The sequence below is a fragment of the Microtus pennsylvanicus genome, chromosome X (genome assembly GCF_037038515.1).
Source record: "Microtus pennsylvanicus isolate mMicPen1 chromosome X, mMicPen1.hap1, whole genome shotgun sequence".
In the NCBI taxonomy this organism is placed as follows: Eukaryota; Metazoa; Chordata; class Mammalia; order Rodentia; family Cricetidae; genus Microtus; species Microtus pennsylvanicus.
In genome coordinates, this window is record NC_134601.1 from 90,671,750 (window position 1) to 90,697,936 (window position 26,187).

A 26,187-nucleotide genomic window follows, 5' to 3' on the forward strand; every position below is an offset into this window, starting at 1 on the left:
AGTCAAATGACATGGTCAGTAAAAGGAAGAGTTGTCACATTGAGAAGGACAACGTGCAGGACAGAAGAAAACATTTTCCAACTGTTCACTAAATGGAGGATTAATTTCCAGAATATAAGGAAGCCAAAAATTCTTAATAGGAAAACAGAACAAACAAAAATTATGAACCAAATTAATCCAACTTAAAATTTGGCAAATCATGTGAACATACACTTCAACTGACAAGAATATAAGGAACAAAAACTCAATATCATTAACCACTAGGGAAACACAACTAAAACCTACACTGAGATTCCTTCTCAGTCCAATTACAATGAATAATATGAAAACAAATACTTGTGAGGATGTTAAAGAAGAGGGAATTTTCACATAGTGTTAGTAGGAATATAAATTAATGCCACTATTGTGGAGAACAGTGTGGAGTGCCCTTAAAAGTCTAGAAATATATCTGCATATGATTCAACCTTGCTACTTCTGAAGTGACATGAAATCATCAGCATACTAAAGTAAAGCCTATATGCATTTATTTATGGCAACAGTATCCCCAGTAGCTAAGATGCAAAATCAATCTAGGTGCCCTTTAACAGATAAAGGAAAAGAGGAAGTTATTAAGTCACAAAGAAGAATAAAGCATTTATTTGCAGCAAATTGCAAAGAAATGGAGGACTTGATGTTAGATGTAATAAACCAGGCACAAAATACAAATTCAAACGTTCTTTTTCATATATGGAAGTTTAAAAAAGACAAAGTGAGTATACTAGTGTAATTAGTATACACTGGAAAGGGTTTGGGTAAGGCAGCTAAATGGAGGATGACTTTATTCTATGCTTACAATGTATATGTAGTAAAACATAACACTAACCACACACACACACACACACACACACACACACACACACACACACACACACATATATATATATATATATATATATATATATATATATATATTTAAAGTTAAAATTAAAAGACGTATATAGTTCATGGTTATAATGTACCTGGACTATAAAGCTAAGTTTGGATCAGAAATTAGGGGTTCATTTTAGGCTAGCTATCAAAGCAATGATACTATGAAAGTAGTATTTTAAGATCAGTCTGGCTACAATGCGCAGAAAGAATTAGAAGTTCAAGTTCCTTCTTTGCAATTATAATTTAATTGATTCCCATTGATAGAGCTGACACTATCTACTATAATTTATGCTGTGAAAATATCGAACTTTACAGCCTCCAGATTTAGTCCTGGGGGGCCTATCATTTATTATGCTGTGTATCCGAATGAGGGTTATAAATATTGGATATATCCATAAATCTTACCCCAGACTAATATAAAACATGAGCCACACCAAAGTGGAGGTGCCATGTAAATTTTCTCAAGCTGAATTTATTGACAGGATTTCTAAAACAAGACAGACATCCTGACTCTTACTTGTTCTGTCACATTTGCTGGTCTAGGCATCAGATGCATTATAGTAAAGTTTTAATTTCTACTTATATATTTTTATGGGGCTGTGTATGGAATTCTAGGTTATGTTCATGCTGATCAAGTACTCTTACCATTATGCCACACATTAAGTTGTAGCGTGAAGTTTCAAATAAATCAAATGATTCAATTCCATTTGCTTTTACAATGGCTATTTCAACAAAGTAAGAAATACTCTAAATGATGATGTGGGAGTCCCCCCTGTGTGCTGTGATTACCATTAATGAATAAAAAAACTGCCTTGGCCTGTTGATAGGGCAGAAGTTAGGTAGGTAGGGAAGACAAAACTGAATGTTGGGACAAGGAAGGCAGAGAGAAAGAGATGCCATTAGGCTGCCAGAGACAGATGCTGGGAACTTTACCTGGTAAGCCACTGCCACATGGTGATATACATATTAATAGGTTAAATTAATATGTTTTATATATATATATATATATATATGTATGTATATGTATGTATAATAAGATGTTAGAGCTAATGTGCCAGGCAGTGATTTAATTAATATAGTTTCTGTGTGGTTATTTTGGTTCTAGGCGGCTGGGATGAACAAACCCTTCCTTGAAACAATTGGTGTAGACTGCTTTGGGTGGGTTACTTAGTCTAGGGGTTGTAACCCACCCTGCAGTCAGTTATTCCAGGGTCACGGAGAGGCACTATCTGGAAGATAATGGGATAAGAGAGACGAAGGAGGCTAAGTGGGGTTCTTGTCAAAGCCTCTGTTTATTAGAGACAGGTTACAGCTTATATAGGATAAGGAGTTGGGGGGTGGGCACAGGGGCCTGGACTCTTGCCGCATGGTTCACGTTGGTCACATGGTTCACGTTGGTCACTTAGGCCAGGAGGTTACGTATGGTCAGGTCACATAGGCCAGGAAATCACAACTAGGAGTTGACACACCTAGTTCTCTAGATAGTTTGGAATGTGGGATGGGTTCCGCTAACAGATAGCTCTCTATTAACAGCTAATTGAGTGTGGGGTAGGTTCTGTCAATAGAACGATTCTTAACACAATTATGGGTGTGGGGTTCTCTGCAGACTCCCCAGGGTGACGGTTCCTGTAATAATCCTAGGAGGAAACGGCTCCTGACAAATTGACACCCACGTGGCCAACTGAATCCACATAAAAACTGAGAGGGCTTAAAAAGGAATTCTAGACAAAAAGTAATAGAGTTTAACACAGCTTCTTGTGTTTGCTGGTGGCTTGCCACAGCTCCTTTAAGAGAGATTTTCCTGACTTAGCCATAGCAAGAAAAAAGCCTCAGCCATTTTGAAATGCCAGCTTTCTGGGCTATGCTGCCAGCGCAACCTCTGGCTCTTTTGGGAGACCAAGCATTTAAATGGGGCTTGTGAGAAAGAAGTTGTAGGAAAAAGACACAAATGAGCTATTAAGGATTGTGAGTACATGACATGTGCCACATAGAAGCGATCAGAGAACGGTATTGGGAGCGTGTAGAGGGGTGACTGCAATTAATTGGTTGTGACTGAAACCTTTATATTGATGACGCATAGCCTAGCATCATTGCTGGACTCAGAATTACAAGTCAGTGATCTGTCTTATAAGAAAATTTCAAACTAGCAATTAATAAGGACATGTAAATTTATAATAAAGAAGAGTTTTAATTTCAACCTATGCCTTATACTTCAGTCTTCTTTGCTTCCTCAAAGTCAATTCTTATAAAACTTTGAGTAATGAAAGGCACCTAATGATCATAGCATGCTGGTACATATTTATAACCTCAGCACTGAGAGATACAGGCAGGGATATTGCAGATTTGAGACCTGCCTGGGCTATATGGTAAGACCATTATTCTCTAAAACATTAAAATTAATTTAAGTTTTTAAAGGTTTATTATTTTATGTGCAGGAGTGTTTTGCTTCATTTATATATAGACGCCATGTGTTGGAGGGAGTGAGCTGCTTGTTGGTTCCTGGTTGCCCGGCTGACTTAGACCTGAAATAATCACACAGAAATTGTATTTATTAGTCACTGTTTGGGTCATTAGCTCTAGCTTCTTATTGGTTAAGTCTTATATATTTATTTAAATTAACCAATTTCTATTAATCTGTATAGCACCATGAGGTCGTGGCCTACCAGCAAAGTTTCAGCATGTCTATCTCTAGTGGCTGTTCTGTGGCATCTCCCTGACTCTGCCCTTTTTCCTCCCAGCATTCAACTTAGCTTTCCCTGCCTACCTAAGTTCTGCCTTGATATAGGTCCAAGGCAGTTTCTTTATTCATTAATGGTAATCACAGCACACAGAGGGTACTCTCACATTAACCATGTGCTTTTTTGGTTCCAATGGAAGTCAAAAGGGGTGTCAGGTTTCCTGGAATTGAAGTTATGGATGCTTGTGAACCACCGTGTAGATGCTAGAGGAAGCAGACCAAAGTCCCCGGCAAGAGTAACACATGCTCCTAACAGCTGATCTATCTCTCTAGCCTGGAAAAATACATACTAAAGGAACTATCTGAAAGAAAGTAAAAGTCAAAGAGCTGAAAACTTTGGGATTTGCATGCGACTGTTTGCTTGGGGGAAGTTTGAAACATTTCCATCATCTTTGTAGCCCTCATTTCCCGTGTCTAGAAACTGACCTTTCAAGTTGTGTCATTATATGTTTTGCTTACTTAATTACTTTTAGCATTAATATCCATTTTCTCTTTTAAAATACCTATTTATTTGCAATTGCACATGTGTGCATGTGCGTGTATGTCATGGTATATGTGTGAAGGTCATAAGACAACCTGAAGGCGTCTGTTTTTTTCCTATCCTGAGAATCAAACAGGTTGTCAGGCTTAGCAGTAAGTAATTCTACCCACTGAGCCATTTCACTGCTTCCCTTTTGCCTGCTTTAATGATGACTGTATTTTGCTGACTCATATTTTGTTTGTGGCACACAATACCTAGCATCCACTCATTTGAACATTTTCCTCATTAGCATTTATTTGCTTTGATTTAGAATTTTAGTTTCTTATATTTTTGGTTGTGCATGTAATAGAACAAGACAATTAATAATTTTATGTGTCAGGTAATAAAAACAGCAGCGAGTGATTTCTTTCTCCAGGCCTTTGTATAAGTTGCTACCCTATGGCTCTGTCAGGGACATGTGAGAGGCTGACCATGATTGCTCTATGTCAGGTTTCTCATAGAGGTCAGAGAATTGGGAACAAAATGTTCCAGTTCCTTAAAAATAGATAAAAACTTTAAAAACAACTCAAGTTGGCGAGAGTATTAATTCAAGGATCTCAATCTAGATGTACTCAACCATGCTGGGAAATGTCTATTCAGGCTTCAATGCCTCCTGGTTTCATTAATGCCCTCTTCTTCCAAAACTAGCTGCTCAAGAGGCTGTGGAGGAGGTTATAACCATGAACAATGAGTCTTCCTGATTAAAATGATGGTAGAAAATTGCTCCTTTTACCATGTATGTGAACCACTCATTGTTGGTATCTCTCACTTGGTGCTCAGAATGTCTTTTATGTGTATTTTTCTTTTTCTCTTTAACAAAATGTAGTTTCCGAGGGCAGCAAATTCAGCTCTTTGGGTAGTTCTCTTTTAAGAGCATGCTAAACCCAGCTCACAACCTTGCTCATAGTAGGCACTTAGGTGTTTCAGTTACTATGTCCTTCATATATCAAGCATTTGAAATATAAACCCACTACCCAAAATTCATTTATATGGGCTTTATGGAGAAATCCCTATCCAGGCTAGCATATACCAAGGAAATCCCATACCCCTGATCAGAACTTAAGTTACTCCTGGTGTTCTCAGGATCTGATTGAATCAGTCTGTTTGATGCCTGAAGTGTGAATTATGTATAAAAAGCTAAATAAATGGGGGATCTTATCCTTGAGAACTATATAACACAAAGCAAACACTCTCTGAAAATCTTGACACTAAGAGAAAGACACAATCTGGCTTTCTAGCATTATCTCTGTCCTCCTTAAGATGCCTGCCTAGTGAAGTTTGTTTGTTTATTATTTTAGCCAATGCTTGAGCTCACCTTTGTACTTCTTTCCTTGGGGCATTTACTGCAAAAGATTTACAATAGTGAATGTATCTTTTGTCCTTTTAAAATGGCTATTTATCTTCTCTAGGACCTTGAATATCATTTCCTTGAAATACCATCTTCAGAGCTAAGGTATCCATCTTTTAAGCCTCTATAAGGGAAAAGAATTGTATTGTCCATGACTGACAACTAGGCTTCTGTTTTCACACTCCCTACTTATTCATTCTCCTCTTAAAATGACTGGTCTCTTCTATACAAACTTGGGTGTTTATTGTTAAGACTTACAGATATTTCTTTTCATTGCTTTAATATATTTTCAACATTATTTTGACAATTTCAAGATACTTATAAAATAGAGAGACTGACTTATCAGAAATTAACTTCTATAAATATGATATGTTTGTATAAGTGTAAGCCTAAGGTATCAGAGAAGCATTTCAATACGCAAATAATTAAAACCACTAAGAGAGGAGCCTTCCAAGATAAATTGGTGTGCCTAAAAGAGGAAGGGCAGAACTGGTATTCTAAGCAAAAAAAAAAATCATGTACAGAAGAAAGGGAATTAAAAAGCATACGCTCTAAGGAAAAGAGTGAAATATTTCCTATATCTGAAATGCAAGAGGAAGTACTGAAAAGCAGTAGATGCCATAAAGTTAGAAAGATATACAGCAGCCTGGTGATGGAAGGCTTTGTACCCTCTGATAAAGCTCTCAGACTTTATTCTCTGTCACCTCCTTGAAACAATGATTCTGTCTGGATTTTCTCACCTTGGGTTCCCTATGACCACTACAGTGTCTGGCTCATAGTGGTTGATGACTAAATATATTTTGAATAACAGAACATATGAAAGACCAATATAAAATAACAATAATTTGAATTCTATGACTATAAATTATTTCCAAATAAATCTCTGGGAGCAATGAGAATTATGGATTTGGAGAAAGTAGGATAAGGACAGTACAAACACGTAGGAGACCATAACAATAGCCTTAATAACATAGGACAAAATGCCTGACCTACAAACTGAAAAGGCAGATTAAAGAAATATTCTGAAACTAAAATCAACAGGCATGGGAGGAAAGGGAAAGTCTAGGAAAACCAATATTTTTTTTTTAGCTTAGATGACTAGCAGACAGACATACTGCTATTTTTAAATATTTTATTGTTTAAATTTGCTCTTTGAAAGTCCTATACATCTATGTAATACATTCTAATTACTCTCACCACCCACCTTTTTATTTCATATCCTCTCCTGTGAATCTTCTCAAATCCCCTACAGGTTCCTCTTTCATGTTTATATCTTTTTGTTTTCATTGGAATCCAAGTAAGTTTAACTAGGGCCGTCTCTGTGACTATGGGTACTAAGTTATTCACTGGTCACTGGTGTGTTCATCAGTGGATGCACATCTTAAGACAGTGACTACCCCTCCTCCACAATCCATCACTAGATAGCAATTTATCAGACACGGGTATGTCCGATGTCTCTTCTATCCATGACTGGCTGATGACAGGTCCAACCTTATACAGGTCTACTATAGGCAACCATAGCTCTCGTAATTGCAATAACTGTGTCATACTCAGCATAGCATTTTGCTTCCCCGTTTGCTGCCTTCTGAGTCTTACAGTCTTTCTGTCTCTTATTTTGGAATATTCCATGAATGGTAGATACAGTCATGTAAATGTCCTCTTCAGAGCTGAGCATTCAATTGTCCCCTTTTCTTAGCAACGTCAGTAGCAAAAATTCTCTTAGAATCTATTAATTATGCAAATAATGGGTTTCATTATGATATCACACACCTGTATTTAAGGTACTTTGATCAGATTCATCTCCTTTAACAATCATCTTTTGTGCACATTTCCATTTCCATTTTTCATATTCATGGTGATTTCTATTTAGCATTCATTTCTTCATATTACTGGGTATTTCTGTCTGGCATTCATTTCCTTTGCCCCTCTTCATTTTCCTACACATGAGAGAAAATATGCAAGAGCTTTTTCATTGAGTGTACCAAAGATTTGAATAGATAGCACTGAAAGGAGCACAGACTCAAAATGAAATGAGGAGTTCAGCTTTGAAAGGTTTCACTGAAAATACAGCTTGACATTCATCACAAGAGAACCAACACGGCTATTTCTAGATTCATTGTTTGAAATTCCTTCAACATGCTAATGATTTCTAAATTTCAATCTCTAGCCACATTTAAGATTTTTTATACAGTATATTTGATTGTGTTTTCCTTACTCCAACTCGTCCCAGATCTTCCCCTCCTCCCTGAACACCCAATTTTATGTTCTTTCTCTCTTAAAAAAAGCACAAAAATACAAAAATAAAAAATTAAAACAAACAAAAAGCCAAAAAACAAAAGAAGGGCAAAATAAAAATGACTACTAAGCATTGGGCCTACTCTGGATGTGGTTGATAAACCCGGGGACACTTGGTTGGAGAAAACAGGTCTTCCCTTTCCCATTTGCCAATGGCTTCCTAGGTAGGAATGAGACTTTGTGTCCACTTCTCTCTCTTAGCATTGTAGCTCAATCTGCGCTGAAGCTGGGCAGGTCTTGTGCATACTGCCCCAGGCTCTGTGAGTTCATATGAGAGTCTGTAGCAATGTGAAGGAGAATGGCCCCCATATATGAACACTTGGTTCCCTAGTTGGTGTAAGAGTTTTGGGAATGACTGCGATATGTGTGAAGGACATGTATCACTGGGGGAGAGCTTTGAGATTTTCAAAGCCCACTCCAGGTCCAGTCTCTCTCTTTTTCAGACATGTATGTGGTTGTGGATCAGATGTAAGCTCTCAGCTACTGCTCCAGCACTATGCCTCCCTGATTGCTGTCTTGCTTCCCATCATGTAATGGTAGTGTATATTCCATGTTGGGAGCATGTAATTTGCTTTTTTTCAGGGAATTGCATTAAGAGATTGCCTTGAGTCTCAGAAAAAGACTTTAGACTTTTAAACTGTTTTAAGACTGTGATAGACTATGGGACTTTTGAAATTGGATTAAATATATTTTTCATTAAGACATGACAGCAAACCTATGGGGGAAAGGGGATGAAAAGTGTTGATTTGAACTAAAATGACCCAATGACCCTCATATGCCCATATATTTAAAATCTTGGTTCCTATTGGTAGAAGTGGTGCGGTAAGGCTAGGAGGTGTGCCCTTATTGGAGGACATGTGTCCTTGGGGTGTATTTTGAGATTTATTTACTTATCTATTTTTATGTTATTTTTTTAAAGAAAACTAACGTTTTTCATTTTACTTACCAATCCCAGTTCCCACTCCCTCCCCTCCTCCCCTCCACCTACCCCCTACTCCACCCCCACCTACACCTCAGAGAGGGTAAGGTACATTGCTTTGTGGAAGGTCCAAGGCCCTCCCTACTATATCTAGGCCGAGCAAGGTATCCATCCAAAGAGGATAGGTTTCAAAAAAGCCAGAACAAGCAGTAGGTATAAATTCTGGTGCCACTTCCAGTGGCCCCTCAGTCTGCCCCAGCCATACAACTGTCACCCACATTCAGAGGACTAGTTTGGACCTATGCTGTTTCCTTCCCTGTCCAGCTGGAGTTGGTGAGCTCAAGCCCACGTTAGTTCCAGTCCGTCTCTCAACCTTGTGGTTGTAGATCAGATGTAAGCTCTTGGTTACTGCTCCAGTGTCATGCTTGCTTACTTGCTGCCTTGCTTCTAACCATGATGTTTATGGATTCACTTTCTAAAACTGCAAGCAATCTTCCTATTAAATGCTTTATTTTGAATTTGTTTTGTCATGGGTGTCTCTTCACAGCCATAGAAAAAATATATTCAGTCACATAGTGTCTGGAAAATGCTGTTTCCTTGGATTCATCCAACAAATCTGGCTCTCACAGTCTTTTTATCTCTTCAACCTAGATGAGTGAGACTTGAGGGGAGAGCTTTGTTAAAGACATCCCATTTAGAGTCCAAAATCTCTCATCCTCTACACATTGTTCGGTTGTGTATCTGTCTATTAATTTCTATCTATTGCAAAAACAGCCTTTTCTGATGAGGGTTAAATGACACACTGATCTATGGATATATGAATGTGTCATTAGGAGTCATTTTATTGCTATGTTCCTTTAGCAAAATAATAGTATTAGGTTTTTCCCTAGGCCTATGGCCTATCAAGTTCAGGGTCTTGGCAACTTTAGCACTATATGCTCCATCTCATGGAGTGTGACTTAAGTCCAATAACAATGGGTTTTTTTTTGTTGTTTTTTCTATAACATTTGTGTCACTACTGCAGCAGTATATTTTGCAGGCCGGTTGCTGTTGTAGGCTGTGGAGTTTGTAGCTAGGTGATATTAATACATTTCTTCTCCAGTAGTGTGCAGAGTCCCTTTAAGAAACATGAATGATAGTATGCATAAAGCTCCTAGTTGAAGATCAGTTTGACTTCTCCAGGCTTCTTGAAATAAATAAAGGTTTTTTTTTTATTAGCAATGGAGCACTAACTATAATCATTGCTGCTGCATTCATAATAGCCAGAAACCGAGAAAAGCATAGATATTCCTGAACTGGTAAATCAATAATGAAAATTTGCTACATTCACGCAGTAGAATGCTATTCAGTTGTAAAGAAAAAAGAATCTATAAAATTTGCAGGTAAATGGCTGGAGTTAGAAAATTCATTCTGAATCAGGCAACCTAAACTATAAAAGCCGCAGAGTGTATATTTTCTCTTAAATGTGGATTGATCATTTAAGTTTTCAATATGTATGCTAGAATCCACATAACCATGAAGGTTTAGGTACTTATTAATGGGCCAGGGAAAAGAAGAGGATCTTCCAGTGCAAGGGAAATAAAACAAAGTCTTATGGAGGGACAAGGGGAAAACTAATAGGAAGATTAAATGCGGAGGGAAATGGGAGTAACGAAGGAAATATGGGAAGAGACAGCTATCACTAAAGGTCTTTTGAAAAGTCAAATGGATGCATCCTCTTTTTGGAAGCCACCTCAGGTGACCTGGGAAGATGGTTCACTACTCTCCTGATTCAGAAAACCCAATAAATTATACAAATCTTCAGGTTTGCTTTAAGAAAATCCATAAAACTGCCCAAGCCATCAAGGGTATGCATATCCAAAAAGCCAAGTATCTGAAAGATATCACTTTAAGGAAGCAGTGTGTGCCATTCTGATAGTACAATGGTGGAGTCAGTAAATGCGCCCAGGTCAAACAGTGGGGCTGGACACAGGTCAGTAGCCAATAAAAAAAAAGTGCTGAATTTTTACTGCACAAGCTTAAAACTGCAGAAAGCAATGCTGAACTGAAGGGTTTAGATGTAGGTTCTCTAGTCATTGAACATATCCAGGAGAACAAAACACCTACGATGCACCGACAAGCTTACAGAGCTCATGGCTATAATACCCACACAGGAGCTCCCCTTACCACTGAAAAAGAACAATTTGTTCCAAAGCCAGAAAAGGGGGTTGCACAGAATAGAAGATATCCCTGAAGAAACAGAAACTTTTGGCGTGGGAATAAATTCAACATAAAATGAATGCAGATAAAAGTAAAAGAAAGAAAGAGAGTGAGAGAGAAGGAAAGAATAGATCAAATGGAAATCTACTGCTGTACTGGACAAGTTTCCTAAAACATATACAAACTTGAAAAGAATATAAAGGAATTGTCATATAATGGAAAGAACCATAAACTAAGTATATCTTATGCCACCAAGTAACACCGTCAGTGCCAGGAATATAGTATATCTTGTTTAATAGTTGGCCAAAGGGATACCATGGAAGTCCCTTTTACTCACCAAACATCACAGGCAGGGATATTGGTTATTCACTAGCCATATTATTTAGCCCGAATTTCAGACATGGGTTTACAACTTCACTTGGTAGGCATCTCAACATAAAATGGTTAAAATGTGATACTTCTCTTCATCCTAATGTCTTTTTTTCACCTAGAGATCTCCAGCTTAGCAAAACGTATCATGATCTCTACAGGTGCTTAAAATGTTTTAATTAAATTTTTTCTCTTATTGCTCTTAATTCAACAACTAGTCACCATAGTGTCTTCAACTATAACCAAAATTTAGATACTTATCAGCTTTATTCCTATCAAATTGTTGTCAATATTCTACAGTAATTATTTTCCTGTTTATCCTCAATTGCTATACTACTTTGCTGTGGTTATAATATCAAATTAAAATAAATAATTAATATTGAAATCACACATTTTATTGTTTCAGAATTATGGTGGTCAAAACTCCAATATAAAATGTCCTAGAGGTGAAATTAAGGTGCTAACTAGATTATATATTATACAGAGTATCTGGGAAATAAAATGTTTTTTTTTTTTGCCTTTTGCCAGCATATATAACAAGTCCCTTGCATCCCTTGGTTTTCTATGTTCTCTATTCAAAGACATATCCAATAATCATATACTTCCTTCATCTATAAAGATACTTAGGATGTCATTTGGGATCCAATCTTAGAATAATCCCCAAGTTTCCAAATCCTTAAGTTAATCACATGCATATGCTCTCGTTCACAATATTCACAAGCTCCAGATATTAGAATCAGAATATATTTGGGGAATTTCAACCTAGCTCAATAACTTAACACATTTTAAGGAGTCAGAGGCATATATCAGTGGTGTAGTGCTTGCCTAGCATGCATGAATTCTTAGGATCAATTCCTGGCACTACAAAACACATATTTTATACAAGTCCTGTGTATATATTGTCAACTTATCTGTAAAAAAATCTTCCAAGAATACCCAATGGATAAAAAATATTCTCTTAAAAATGGCACTAGGACAACTGGACTTTCTATCATAGTATGCATAAAATCTTCCCAAGATGGATTGAATATTTGACATAAATACATTACACTTAAACCATCTATTTACACAAGACTATGTACCTGTATTAAAACATCATGACTGGAGTCTGGAGAAATGGCTCAGAGGCCAAAAGTAGTTACCACTCTTCTAGAGGAGCCAAATCCAGTTTCAAAAACTCACATTGAGCAGTTTACAACAACTTGTGACTCCAATTCCAGACAATCCAATTTCCTCTGCTGACTTCCATGCACACCTCCACATATGATATTCATATATTTGTATATATTCCTTAAGCTACATCCTCTCTTCCCATTTTCAATGACAAGGAACGTCCTTGGTTAAGCAAGTCACTCATTCATTTATTCCCTAGAAATTTACTAAGTATGAATTTTATGTCAGATACTAAACAAATCTAAAGTCTATGAGTGTTTACACTGCTGTTGTACATCCTGTGGGATGGGATCTTTATGTTCAGGAACAAATAACAATGTGAATGTGAATAAATTCTTAATTAGAGTTAATAACAAGAATATTAGCAATGTTCTTGCACCTAATAATTTGCTTTCCCTACACTTGAGTTGGGAGTATAATAAAAAGAGGACTGTTTTGTAAAATTGGACTTGAATTGAATCCTAGGATTTCTCTATAACAATTATGCGTCTAATACCAATACTTTGTATTTTGCTACTAAATTTCAACTTTAATGAAGATGATATTACATATATTATACTTATATATTATATACTCATAGACCATACTTATATATACTTATGAGTATGCTTTTAACTATAGGCTTATAGATTATAATATATTGTAGATATTTATATATATTGATTAAACACTGTGCCCAAAAGCAAATTCAGGGAGCAAAGGATTTACTCAACTTATAGTTTATAAGGTCATAGTTTATACCTGAGGAAAGTAGGGATTCAAAGCAGAGACTAATAAACAATGATTACTTACTCACTCTTTGGTTCATAATTAACTAGCTTTCTTATACAGCCCAGGACTATTTGTCAAGGAATGGTGCTCTGTATAGCCAGCGAGACACTCTGACCTCACTCAGCAATCAAGACAATCCTCTACAGAAATGCCAACAGGCCAAGTTCATTTGGGTGGTTTCTCAATTGAGACTCTCTTCTCAGATAACTCTGGGATGTGTTATGACAGTTAAAGCTAATGAGAGCCCTCTACTACTTGATAACTTACAACACAACACTTGAAACTGTAAACTTTAAATTTCTTATCCTTATTTAAATATTATTACATCAAACACAGCACAACCGTTCAATTCTTACAGTCATCAAAAAATTAGGCCTTTAAAATATCAAGGTTTCTTTAAAATCTAGTCTCTTAACTGTAGGCTACAATAAAATTAAAAAAATAACTTACTTTCTTACCCCTAAAATTTAAGAGCTAGGGGATGATAGAACCACACTTATGCAAAACAAGAATTTAGTATTGTAAAACCAGATCTGGTTACTCTGTGCCTGGTCTACAAGAGCTAGTTCCAGGACAGGAACCAAAAGCTAAGGAGAAACCCTGTCTCGAAAATCAAAAAAAAAGTACTGGAGAGATTAGAATCTCAACGCAATTCCACTAAAATCAGAGACAAGCTGTACAGGTTTATGCATGGAAGAACTGGATATATGGAGCTACCTAAGCCTTTGGACTCCAGAAAGTGTTTGTCAGCTGGATTTTTTGGGATCACTTACACATAGTATTATATTATCTGCAAATAACATTTCTTTTACTTTGTCTTTTCCAATTTGTATCCCCTTGATCTCCTTTAGCTTTACTACTGCTCTAGCCGAAACCTCAAGTACTATATTCAGTGGATACAGAGAGAGGGTACAGCATTGTCTTGTTCCTGATTTTAGTGGAATTGCGTTGAGATTCTCTCATTTAATTTGATGTTGGGTATAGGCTTGTTGTAAATTGCCTTTACTATGCTTAAATATGCACCTGTATGCCTAATCTCTCCAGTACTTTTTTTTTTTTTTTGATTTTCGAGACAGGGTTTCTCCTTAGCTTTTGGTTCCTGTCCTGGAACTAGCTCTTGTAGACCAGGCTGGCCTCGAACTCGCAGAGATCCACCTGCCTCTGCCTCCCGAGTGCTAGGATTAAAGGCGTGTGCCACCACCGCCTGGCCTCTCTCCAGTACTTTTATCATGAAGGGGTGTTGTATTTTGTCAAAGTTTTTTTCAGCTTCTAATGACATGATTATTTGTTGTTGCTGTTGTTTTATTTTGTTTATTTATATGGTGGATTACATTTATTGTTTTTTGTATGTTGAACCATCCCTACATCTCTGGAATAAAACCTGCTTGACTGTGGTGGAGGATCTTTTTGATGTGTTCCTGGATTCTGTTTGTGAATCTTTCACTGAGTACTTTTGTATCTATATTCATAAGGGAAATTGGTCTGTAATTATCTTTCTTTGTTGAATTTTTTGTGGTTTGGGTATCAAGATAACTGTGCCCTCATAAAATGAGTTGGACAATGTTCCTTCTATTTCTATTTTGGAATGATTTTAGGAGTATTGATGTTAACTCCTCTGAATGCCTGGTAGAATTTCTATTTCACTAGAGATTATAGGTCCATTCATTTTTTTTCTCTGATCTTGATTTAACTGTGGTATGTGGTACCTATCAAATTTGATACCTTCAAAATTATTCATTTCACTTATATTTTCCAATTTGGTCAAGTACCGGTTTTTTAAAGTATGTCCTTATGATTATTTGGTTTTCTATGTGTCTGTTGTTATTTCCCCTTTTATTACTGATTTTATTAATGTGGATATTTTCTCTTCATCCTTTAGTCAGTTTATATATGGTTTTTGTCTAACTTGTTTGTAGCAACTTAAGAAAAAAACCTAATAATTGATTGTATTTCCCATCAGGTCCAATCAAGGGCAACATGCATCCTGGAGTACCTTTAGCCTGTGGACCTCCTACCCACATGTGATCAAGCATTTGTGCACAAGGATCAAACAAACGAGTTTCGGAGAATGAAACTCGTGTGACTTATTATCTCCTCTAAATAATAGCCTTCAGCATTTTAGGAACTATCTGTCCTTGGGTAAGAAGCTCGCAGATAAGAGGTATTTTTGTGTCCTGGATCTCTAAGGCATAGTATTTAAAGCTTAAAATGTAACTTTGGCTTTCACAATAAGCGGTTCAATAAATACCCATTAATATATGCCCATTTTATCAAATCTATTTCAATAAATTCCCATTAATATATGCCCATTTTATCAAATCTATTTCTCTAGAGAATCCCACCTAATATAGAAAAAGAAAACATTTAATGATGGTAGATTTGGGATGGAGAAGAAGATGGTGAGTTACTTTGGGTTTTGATTATATTATCTTGAAGGATTAATGAAGTATTCATATGGAGTTCTCTTCTATGTAGTTAAAATACTATATGGTTTTGAAAGGAAGGGAAATTGTATAACTAATACAACGTGGATAGAAATAAAAGAAATTACATTAAGTAAAATTAAAAGGCACAGTAAGACAAATGATACATTTTCTCAAGGAAATCTTCAGAACTTATTTTCATTTAAACAGAATAGTGGAAGTTATTGTTGCTACCTGGAGAAAAAAAGAAAGGCTGAGTGAAGGAGATTAGACTGCAGGGAAACTTTAATGACATATTGCACTATGTGAAAACCATTATTTATAAGGTAGTACATATTTCAAAATTATAAAACCCTCATATTTTAATGTTCTAATAAACAAAATGATATTGGTGGTGTGATATTTACATTAATTAAATTCATTAACTCCTTATATAGTGTATAACATAGAATAAAACTATGTATTTTGTCTCCAAATATAAAAATTGGTTTTGTCAAATAAAACAATTTTGGGTTGTGATTCCAGAGATATTGTGGTACTCAATATGTAGAGATGGTATTCAGGAGCCAAAGGAAAATGGAAAGTAACTGAAGAATAACTTTCATGTGCATGGATTCTCATAAACCTTAGGATGACAGATATTATATCCTTAGCAGGCCTGTGCCTAAATTAAAACTCAAATCATTATGTCTTTCTGAGTTTTAATTCTTATTTATTTATTTATTTATTTATTTATTTATTTATTTATATTTATTAAAGATTTCTGCCTCCTCCCTGCCACCACCTCCCATTTCCCTCCACCTCCCCTGATCAAGTCCCCCTCCCTCATCAGCCTGAAGAGCAATCAGGGTTCCCTGCCCTGTGGGAAGTCCAAGGACCTTCCACCTCCATCCAGGTCTAGTAAGGTGAGCATCCAGACTGCCTAGGCTCCCACAAAGCCAGTACGTGCAGTAGGATCAAAAACCCATTGCCATTGTTCTTGAGTTCTCAGTAGTCCTCATTGTCTGCTATGTTCAGCGAGTCCGGTTTTATCCCATGTAGAAAGCAACAGAATCTTTATGAATACAAAATGGTATGGTTATATAGAAACCAACATCTGTTGGCAATAATTCTGCCACTGGTCAGTACTGGTTGGCATCGGTTAGTATTATATGCCATTAATACACAGAATAACCAAATATTTATAAGACAGCACTTTTTAATCTATTTTGCAATGATTCTGATAGAACTCAAGATCACATGCACACTAAGTAAATGCTATGCTATTGATATATCCCCAGATTTAGTACTTATTAACATTTAAATATGAGAAAACTGAGGTAAGAAAGATGGATTAACAGGTCCAAGGTCATGAGGCTATTAGGCAATAATGGTAAATTGAAAACCCATACGATTTTACTACTAAACCCAATCTTTAGGAAAAATTAAATATTGAATCATTTGTCTTAAACTGATGTTTTAGAGAGATAGATCTAAGGTATACATTATGAATATAGATCCATATCTATCACCATGCACAAAACTCAAGTCCAAATGGATCAAAGACCTCAATATCAATCTGAACACACTGAACCTAATAGAAGAGAAAGTGGGAAGTACTCTACAACATATGGGAACAGGGGATCACTTCCTATGTATAACCCCAGCAGCACAGACATTAAGGGCAACATTGAATAAATGGGACCTACTAAAACTGAGAAGCTTCTGTAAAGCAAAGGACACTGTCACTAAGACACAAAGGCAACCTACTGACTGGGAGAAGATCTTCACCAACCCCGCAACAGACAAAGGTCTGATCTCCAAAGTACATAACAAACACAAGAAACTAGTCTTTAAAATGCTAATTAACCCAATTAAAAAATGGGGCACTGAACTGAACAGAGAATTCTCAACAGAAGAAGTTCAAAGGGCCAAAAGACACTTAAGGTCATGCTCAACCTCCTTAGCAATCAGGGAAATGCAAATCAAAACAACTCTGAGATACCATCTTACACCTGTCAGAATGGCTAAAATCAAAAACACCAATGATAGCCTTTGCTGGAGAGGCTGTGGAGTAAGGGGTACACTCATCCATTGCTGGTGGGAATGCAAACTTGTGCAACCACTTTGGAAAGCAGTGTGGTGATTTCTCAGGAAAATCGGGATCAACCTACCCCAGGACCCAGCATTACCACTCTTGGGAATATACTCAGGAGATGACCTATCATATTACAAGAGCATTTGTTCAGCTATGTTCATAGCAGCATTATTTGTAATAGCCAGAACCTGGAAACCACCTAGATGCCCTTCAATGGAAGAATGGATAAAGAAAGTGTGGAATATATACATATTAGAGTACTACTCTGCTGTAAAAAACAATTACATCTTGAATTTTGCTTGCAAATATATGGAAATAGAAAACACTATCCTGAGTGAGGTAACCCAGACCCAAAAAGATGAACATGGGATGTACTCAATCATAGTTGGTTTCTAGCCATAAATAAAGGACATTGAGCCTATAATTTGTGATCCTAGAGAAGCTAAATAAGAAGGTGAATCCAAAGAAAAACATATAATTATCCTCCTGGATATTGGAAATATACAAAATTGCCGGGCAAAAATTGGGAACTTGGGGGTGGGGTGGGATGGGGGTAAGGGGAGATGGGGAGAGAAAAGTGAGAAGAGGAGGATGGGGGAACTTGGGGGAATGGGATGGTTGGGATAAAAGAAGGGTGGATATGGGAGCAGGGAAGTATATTTCTTAATTAAGGGAGCCATCTTAGGGTTGGCAAGAGACTTGACCCTAAAAGGACTCCCAGGTGTCCAGAGAGATGTCCCCAGTTAGTTCCTTGGGCAGCTGAGGAGAGGGAACCTGAAATGGCCCTATCCTATAGCCATACTGATGAATATCTTTCATATCACCATAGAACCTTCATCTGGTGATGGATGGAGATAGAGACAGAGACCCACACTGGAGCACTGTACTGAGCTCCCAAGGTTCAAATGAGGAGCAGAAAAAGGGAGAACATGAGCAAGGAAGTCAGGACCACGAGGGGTGCACCCACACACTGAGACAGTGGGGCTGATCTATTGGGAGCTCACCAAGGCCAGCTGGACTCGGACTGAAAAAGCATGGGATAAAACCGGACTCTCTGAAAATGGCAGACAATGAGGGCTGAAGAGAATCCAAGGACGATGGCACTGGGTTTTGATCCTATGTATGTACTGACTTTGTGGGAGCCTAGCAAGTTTGGATGCTCACCTTCCTAGACCTGGATGGAGGGAGGAGGACCTCGGACTGCCCACAGGGCAGGGAATCCTGTCCGCTCTTTGGACTGGAGAGGGAAGGAGAGAGGAGTGGGGGGAGGGGGAGAGGAGTCGGGGGAAGGGGAGAGGAGTGGGGGAGGGGGAGAGGAGTGGGGGGAATGGGAGGCTGGGAGGAGGTGGAAATTTTTTCAATAAAAAAAAGGAACAGGTTGTGCAAATGAAGCACTCATGTATTGATAGCTGACTATAATCCATGGGCAACATGGGCTTAAAATTTTGGCTTGGTGATTGTGGCAGTTTGAATGTAATTGGTCCCCATAAGCTCATAGGGAGCAACACTATTAGAAGGTGTTGCTTTGTTGAAGTAGGTATGATGGCTTTATTGGAGGAGTGTGTCACTGTGGGGGTGGACTTTGAGGTCTCCTATGCTCAGGCTATTCGCAGTGTCAATCCACTTCGTGTTGTCTTCAGATCAAGCTGTAGAATTCTCAGTTCCTCCAGCACCATGTCTGCCAGCACACCACAATGCTTACACCATGATGATAACGTACTAAAGCTCTGAACTAAGCTATGAACTGTAAGCCACCACAATTAAATGATTTTGTTTATTTGATTTGCCATGGTCATGGCGTCTCTTCACAGAAATAGAAACCCTAACTTAAACAATGAGAAATGAGATTAATGAATGGTGTTTAAGTTTGAGAGTTACAAGAACTCACTAATAATTTAGAGTTGTCTTTCAAGTTATAATGAGACTTTGAGAAAACTACTTCTTCCACCTCTGATCCTCATGTTCCCTGTATGAATATAAGGAATTAGAATAGACTTTATTTAGAACTTTATTTCTGACTATATAAATACTTGTGTTATTTGGATTCTCTTCAGAGCATAGTGTGATCTGCAGGCTTTATCAGAGAAAGAGTATTTCCTTCTGAATGATTTGTCTACAGAGACCTTTCTAGTCTGAGATTCACTAGATAGAGGATATCATTAGTGGTGGCTGTAAGGCCTTGAGATGTCATGGAAACCATAATAGAGAGGAAAACTCGAGACTTGTTTTTCTCTTTGCTGTGCTGCTAATGGGCTGCACAACATGACCTTCTCAAAAATCTTTCTGAACATCTAATAACCTCAGCCTCCTAATCTGTAAAATGAGAATAGCAAGTAGATTATAATCTATATTTCTATAATTTAAAATATTATTTAAGAAGAAATGCAAATTTATTGGTTAATTAGAAAGTTCAAGTCTCCTAAAATTTCTGTGATTAGGTGGATAAAGCTTTCCTTTTAGGTTTAGGAGGCTCTAGTAGATAAACTTTTACTGCCCTGTACAATCATCACTGTAGCCGGGAATTGTCACTAACTTCACAATATGTCTTTTGTTGAATTGGTTTTACTTTACTATTTTAGTTTGATTCCACGAATTACATTAATATTAATGAAAGAACAGATAACATTTTTGTCTATTTACTTGAAGAGCAAGAGAATAAATAAGGGTGACCAAGTGTACCAGGTACAGCAGCTCCTTGAAGCCTGCCTTTTAGAAGAAGAGAACTTCTAATTTTACTCTTAACAGAACTGAGATCATAGTCAGTGCTGGTGATGGTTTCAAGCAAAAGTGATGGCAAAAAAAAATGCAGTGATACATCTTGCTTATAATCTCAATACTTGAGAACCTGGGATAGAATTACCATGACTTATAAGCCAGCCTGAGAAACAGTGTGAGTTCTAGGCTAGCTTGAATTACAGTGACAGTCAATGTCCAAAATGGCAACAAAAAAGAAGTTAATTACATGAAAAAAAATAAATGAATATAATACAGTGGCTTTTTTGGCTTTATTTATTGGTTTATTCATTCATTTTGAGGTAGAAGCATGTATTACCTTGGAGAAATTACAAATATCTATTTATTTATTTTCCCCAGACAGCCTTCCTAGGTTAAAAAAGGCTATCCTGAGATTATAATTATGCAAAAGCTTAGTTTATCTTAGAAATCAAGTTTTGCTAAAACAAGAGATTAGAGATAAAATTGAAAAATTAGAAAGTGATGGCTAACTAAATATTTAACATGTAACAACATGGTGTTCTTATTTTATCCTATTTGGGATAGGAAGCTATAGTAATATTCTGGGTAAGACAGTAAAATGATCAGAGATGTTTGGAACAGATAAGACAGTGATTGCAGAATTACCAACTGTGTGAGAAATAGAAAAAAGTGGAAACCCCACAAACTTGCAAATCTATTAAAGGGGTCTTACTGAATATTTGCAAGGAGATTTGGGCTACTCTAAGATTTGACAGTGGGAAGTAGTTTTAGTGTTATTTCATGTGTGGTCGTTACTCTGCAAAGATGCCTGAGGAAACATATACCCAAGACCAAAACATAAACCCAGTGGAGAAAGAAGAGGTTGAAAATTTTGTCTTTCAGACAGAAATTGCCTGGTTAATGTCCTTAACCATCAATACTTTCTATTTGAATGAAGAGATCTTTCTGAAGGTGCTCATTTCAAGTTAATCAGGTGCTCTGAAAAAGATGAGATATGAGAGTTTGACAGATCCCCGATAACCAGACTCTATGAAGGAGCTCCAGATTAATCTCATTTCCAGCAAACTCCTGACTGAACACTTAACAATTGTAGATACTGGAATTGGAATAATTAAAACTGGCTTGATCAATAAATCTAACACTATTGCCAAGTCTAGTATCAAAGCCTTCATGGATACTTAGCAAGCTGGTGAATATAACTTTGTGACTGACAATTTTGGGTTGATTTTTACTTTACATATTTGGTTGGTTAAAAAATAATTATCATCACCAAGCATAATAATGGTGAACAGTATACCTAAGAATCCTTGGCAGGGGGATCATTCAGAGTGCAAACTAACACAGACGAACCAATGGGTCATGGAGCAAAAGTTATCTTATACCTTAAAGAAGGCTAAACTGACTATTTGGAAGAAAGGGAAATAAAGGAGATTGTGAAGAAACATTCTTTATCCCATTGCTCTTTGTAAAGAAGGAGCATCATAGGGAAGTCAATGATGATGAAACTGAAGAAAAGAAAGATAAAGACAAATAGGAAATAAAAAATAGAAGGAATATAATGACAAGTGTGAAATAGATGATGTTGGTTCAGAAGGAGGAGGAAGGAAGGAGGAGGAGAAAGAGAGCAAGAGGTAAAGACGGAGAAGGACTTTCACAAACAACAACTACTGATCAAGTACTCAACAAAACAGTCTATTTGGAACAGAAATCCTGATGACATTACTAATAAAGAATATGGAGAGTTATACAAGCCCTTAACCAATAATTGGGGAAAACATTTGGCAGTAAAACATTTTTTTTTATTGAAGGACAATAGGAATTTTAAGTTCTATGTCCAAGACATGATTCTTTTTGTCTGTTTGAAAACAGAAATAAAAAGATATCAAGTTGTACGTATGCAGAGGTTTCATCATGAATAGCTATGAGGAGTTCATTCATGAGTATCTGCATTTTATTAGAGGGGTGGTATATTCCAAGGCTCTCCCTCTAAATATTTTCCTTGAAATATTGCAGGAAAGCAAAAATTTGAAGGTTATCAAAATAATTTCATTAAGAAATGCTTAGAACTTGTCACTGAACTGGCAGAAGAAAGAGTGCCACAAAAAGTTTTATGGACAGTCCTCAAAAAATACAAAGCTTAGAATTCATTATGACTCTCAAAATCAGAAAAAAAAACTTACAGAGCTCTTGTGGTACTCACATCTTTTTCTGGGGATGAGATGGGTTCTCTCAAGGAGTGTTGCACCAGAATGAAGGAAAACCAGAAACACATTTATTTCTCATCAAAAGTTAAACCTAGCACCAAATAGCTAACTCAGCCTTTGTGGAACATCTCTGAAATCCTGGCTTAGGAGTGATCTCTATGACTGAGCCCATTGGTGAGTATTGTGTGCAACAGCTGAAGGAATTTGAGGAAAAAAACCTTAGTGTCAATTGCCAAAAGACTGGAACTTCCAGAAGATGAAGAGGAGAAAAAGAAACATTGAGAAAAGCAAGGTTTGAAAAGCTCTGCAGTGTGATGAAAGTTATCTGTGAGAAAAAGTTTGAAAAGGAGGTTGTCTCAAACCAATTGGTGGCAACCCCATACTGCCTTTTCACTAGAGCACATGCATCCACAGCAAACATGGAGAGGATCATCAAAGCTCAAGCCCTCAGAGACTACACAGCAATTGTTTACATGGCAGCCAAGAAACACCTGGAGATAAACACTGACCACTCAATTATCGAAACCTCAAGGCAAAAAGCAAAGAATGACAAGTCTGTGAAGGATCTGATTATCTTGTGTATGAAACTGCACTTCTGGCTTCTGGCTTCAGTCTGGAAGACGTGCTAATAGGATGAAAAGGCTGATCAAGCTTTGTCTAGGTATTGATGAGGATGAGCCTACTGCAGATAAATGCTGCCAGTGCACTGTAGCTGAAGAAATGATGTCCCTGGAAGGAGAAGATGACACATCACATGTGGAAGAAGTAAACTAAACTTCACTAGAAGAACCACATGTTTAACGCTTACCTTAGTTCCTTCTGATAACATATTTTTCAGGGTATTTTTTTGTTTACTTTTGTTAGCATTTAAAGTTATTTACCTGGCAGGAAAACTATGTGGAAGATAATTTTTTTTTCTACTTAGGATACTGTGATACTGTATGCTTGTTTCTACAGACTGGTAGAAGGTTTGTTGAAAATGTAACCTATTGTTAATCATGTGGTCTGAAGTGTTTAGCTACATAGCTTAATTCCTTAGTAGTGCAAATTGTTTGCTACTGAAGTATATATCTTCATGTTTAAAAGGAAAAATGGATGATTTAAAGTCACTTTATAGAATCTACTTTCCAAATTTTTCATTCCCAGTAATAAATTCTGTATATACTAGTCCTATAAATAAAAAAAAATCACAAGCTGAAGCAGCTTGACAGAAATTCCTCACTTGGCTTGTTTTCTCAAGTAAGGTATGGAGAGCAAAACCTTAAGCTTCACTTAGTCTTGTAACACAACAAGGCTTGTGAATGGAAGTGCAATGCCCAACCGCATTCTACTTTAAAAGGTAAAGCAGATGAGATTAAAAAAAAAAAACAAGTTCACAGTAGGGGTTGGGTGAGTAGAACAATGGCTATGAAAAAAATGAAGCATTTTGTGGTATTCTATGCTAAATTGAAAGCATGTAGTTTAGTAACATGAAAATATCTGTGACCTGAGACAAAGGAAAATGTGATATATCATCTACATGAGAAAAAATAGTTTTCTTTATTTTTTGAGATTATAATACATCACCCCCTTTCTGTTCCTCCCTCCAAACTTCCCATATGCTCCCAATTTGCTCTTTCAAATTCATGATCTCTTTTTAAAAATTTCATCTGTCCATCCATCCATCCATCCATCCATCCATCCACTTACCTACCTACCTATCCCATCTACATGCAGATATTCCTAGCTATATGGAGTTAGATATTCCTAAATACAACCTTCTCAGTCTAAATGATGATATTTGTATAAGTTTTCCATGCTAATTCTTTAGTATTAGATAACCAATTGGTGTAATCTTCCCTGGGGAAGACTATTTCTTCTTCTATAGGCACTTAGTTTCTTGCAGTTCTTTGTCTAGGGTTGAGACCTCCTGAGCTTACCATAGAACTCTCATTAGCAATCTATTGGTGCTGTCCTTGTTCAGGCCATGTTTAGGCAACCATGTTAGTAAGCTTTAACAGGTATAGCTTCTGGCATTTCTAGGAGACACAATCTCACAGCAAGCTCCACATTCTCTGGCTCTTAAAACCACAGAATTTTATAACATTTTGGAAACAGGTTCTCACATTGTACCTTAAGCTTTCTTGAGTGTGGTCCAGGTTATCCTTGTATTCACAACAATTCCTACCTTAGTCTGTTGTGTGATGGAATTATAGTTGTGCACTACCACACTTAGTTAAGCAAATAATATTCAATCAAGGCTTACGTTAGCAAGAGTCAGCCTCTGTCATGTGCGTTTGGCAGAGCCTCAAGGACAAGTAGGAAAGGAAGAGAGATTTACATTTGGAAAACCGGAAAGGTGATGTGTAGTAATATTTTGTTTATGTTTTAACAAATAAAGCTTCCCTGAAGATCAGAGTACATAGCTAAACCACTAGAGGCCAGGGAGAGGAGACACAGACCTTTAATCCCAAAATTTAGGAGACAGAGGTAGAGGGATCTCTGTTAGTTCAAGGCCTGTTGCGGGAGGTTCTTCCACTCCTTCAGCCAATAGCCGCTAAGATACCAGCCCATTGGGGCATGGTCTCTGAGTGGCTATTGGCTGAAAGCTATTGGCTGAAAGAGCAGAAGGACCTCCTGCAACACCTCCCCCTTTTGTTTAAGTAAGAGAGTTCTAAACCTACTACAAAATTATATACAATAAGTACAAATATCCTATTCTAACTAGCTTAGGTCTTGTATAATAAATAACTTAGCCAAGTCATGAGAGAAAAGTAACTACATTTATATAGTCTTCAACCCCATCGAAGATCTGAGAAGGGAAATAATGTTACCTGGGTAATTAGGAAGTTCAGTAAAACAACTTCCAAAACATGCAACAAATCACAGAGACAACTAGCTACCTGGGCAATCACCCAAAGTCATGTTTGCAGCGTTGAAGCAACCAACTTTGGCTAAGGCCCTCAGCTGCTATTGGCTGAGGGAGCGGAAGGACCTCCCTCAACAAAGGCCATCCTGGGCCACACAAGATTGAATCTGTTTAAAAGAAACAGAGCTCACACAGAGGTGATCCCATCATTTGAGATCACACACCTTTAATCCGAGCACTAGGAAGGTGAAGACAGTAGTGATACGGCTGCGCAGAGAGGGAATACAAGGTGGAAGGGGACAGGATCTCATTGCAGTTTAAGGTTTGGTAGAGACTGTGGCAGTCTGAAGTTTTGTGGAGACAGTTTCAGTCTGAGGTTTAATGGAATCAGTTGCGGTCTGAGGTGTGGTGGAGACAGTTGCAGACTGATGTTTGGTGGAGAGAGATGTATTTAGTTGGGAGATGTAGTCTAAGGACAGGATCGCCACTTCCTTTTGAGCATAGATAGAGATAAGAGAACTCTTGAGTGGCTGGCCACTCTGATTCTCTGATCTTCAGCATTAACCCCTAAATCTGACTCCTGTGGTAACAGAAGCATAGACTCTCCCCCAATGCAACATATTTTGAAGCCAAGATATCCCCAATGTATACAGACTGGTTTAATTCAACAGTCTCTTCCA

The 26,187-nt window shown here is 37.2% G+C and overlaps 1 pseudogene; it reads left to right on the forward strand.

The window, feature by feature from the left end:
- The first annotated feature begins 21,259 nt into the window (after window positions 1–21,259).
- Window positions 21,260–23,433, forward strand: LOC142840948 (heat shock protein HSP 90-alpha pseudogene; annotated as a pseudogene).
- Window positions 23,434–26,187: the final 2,754 nt, after the last annotated feature.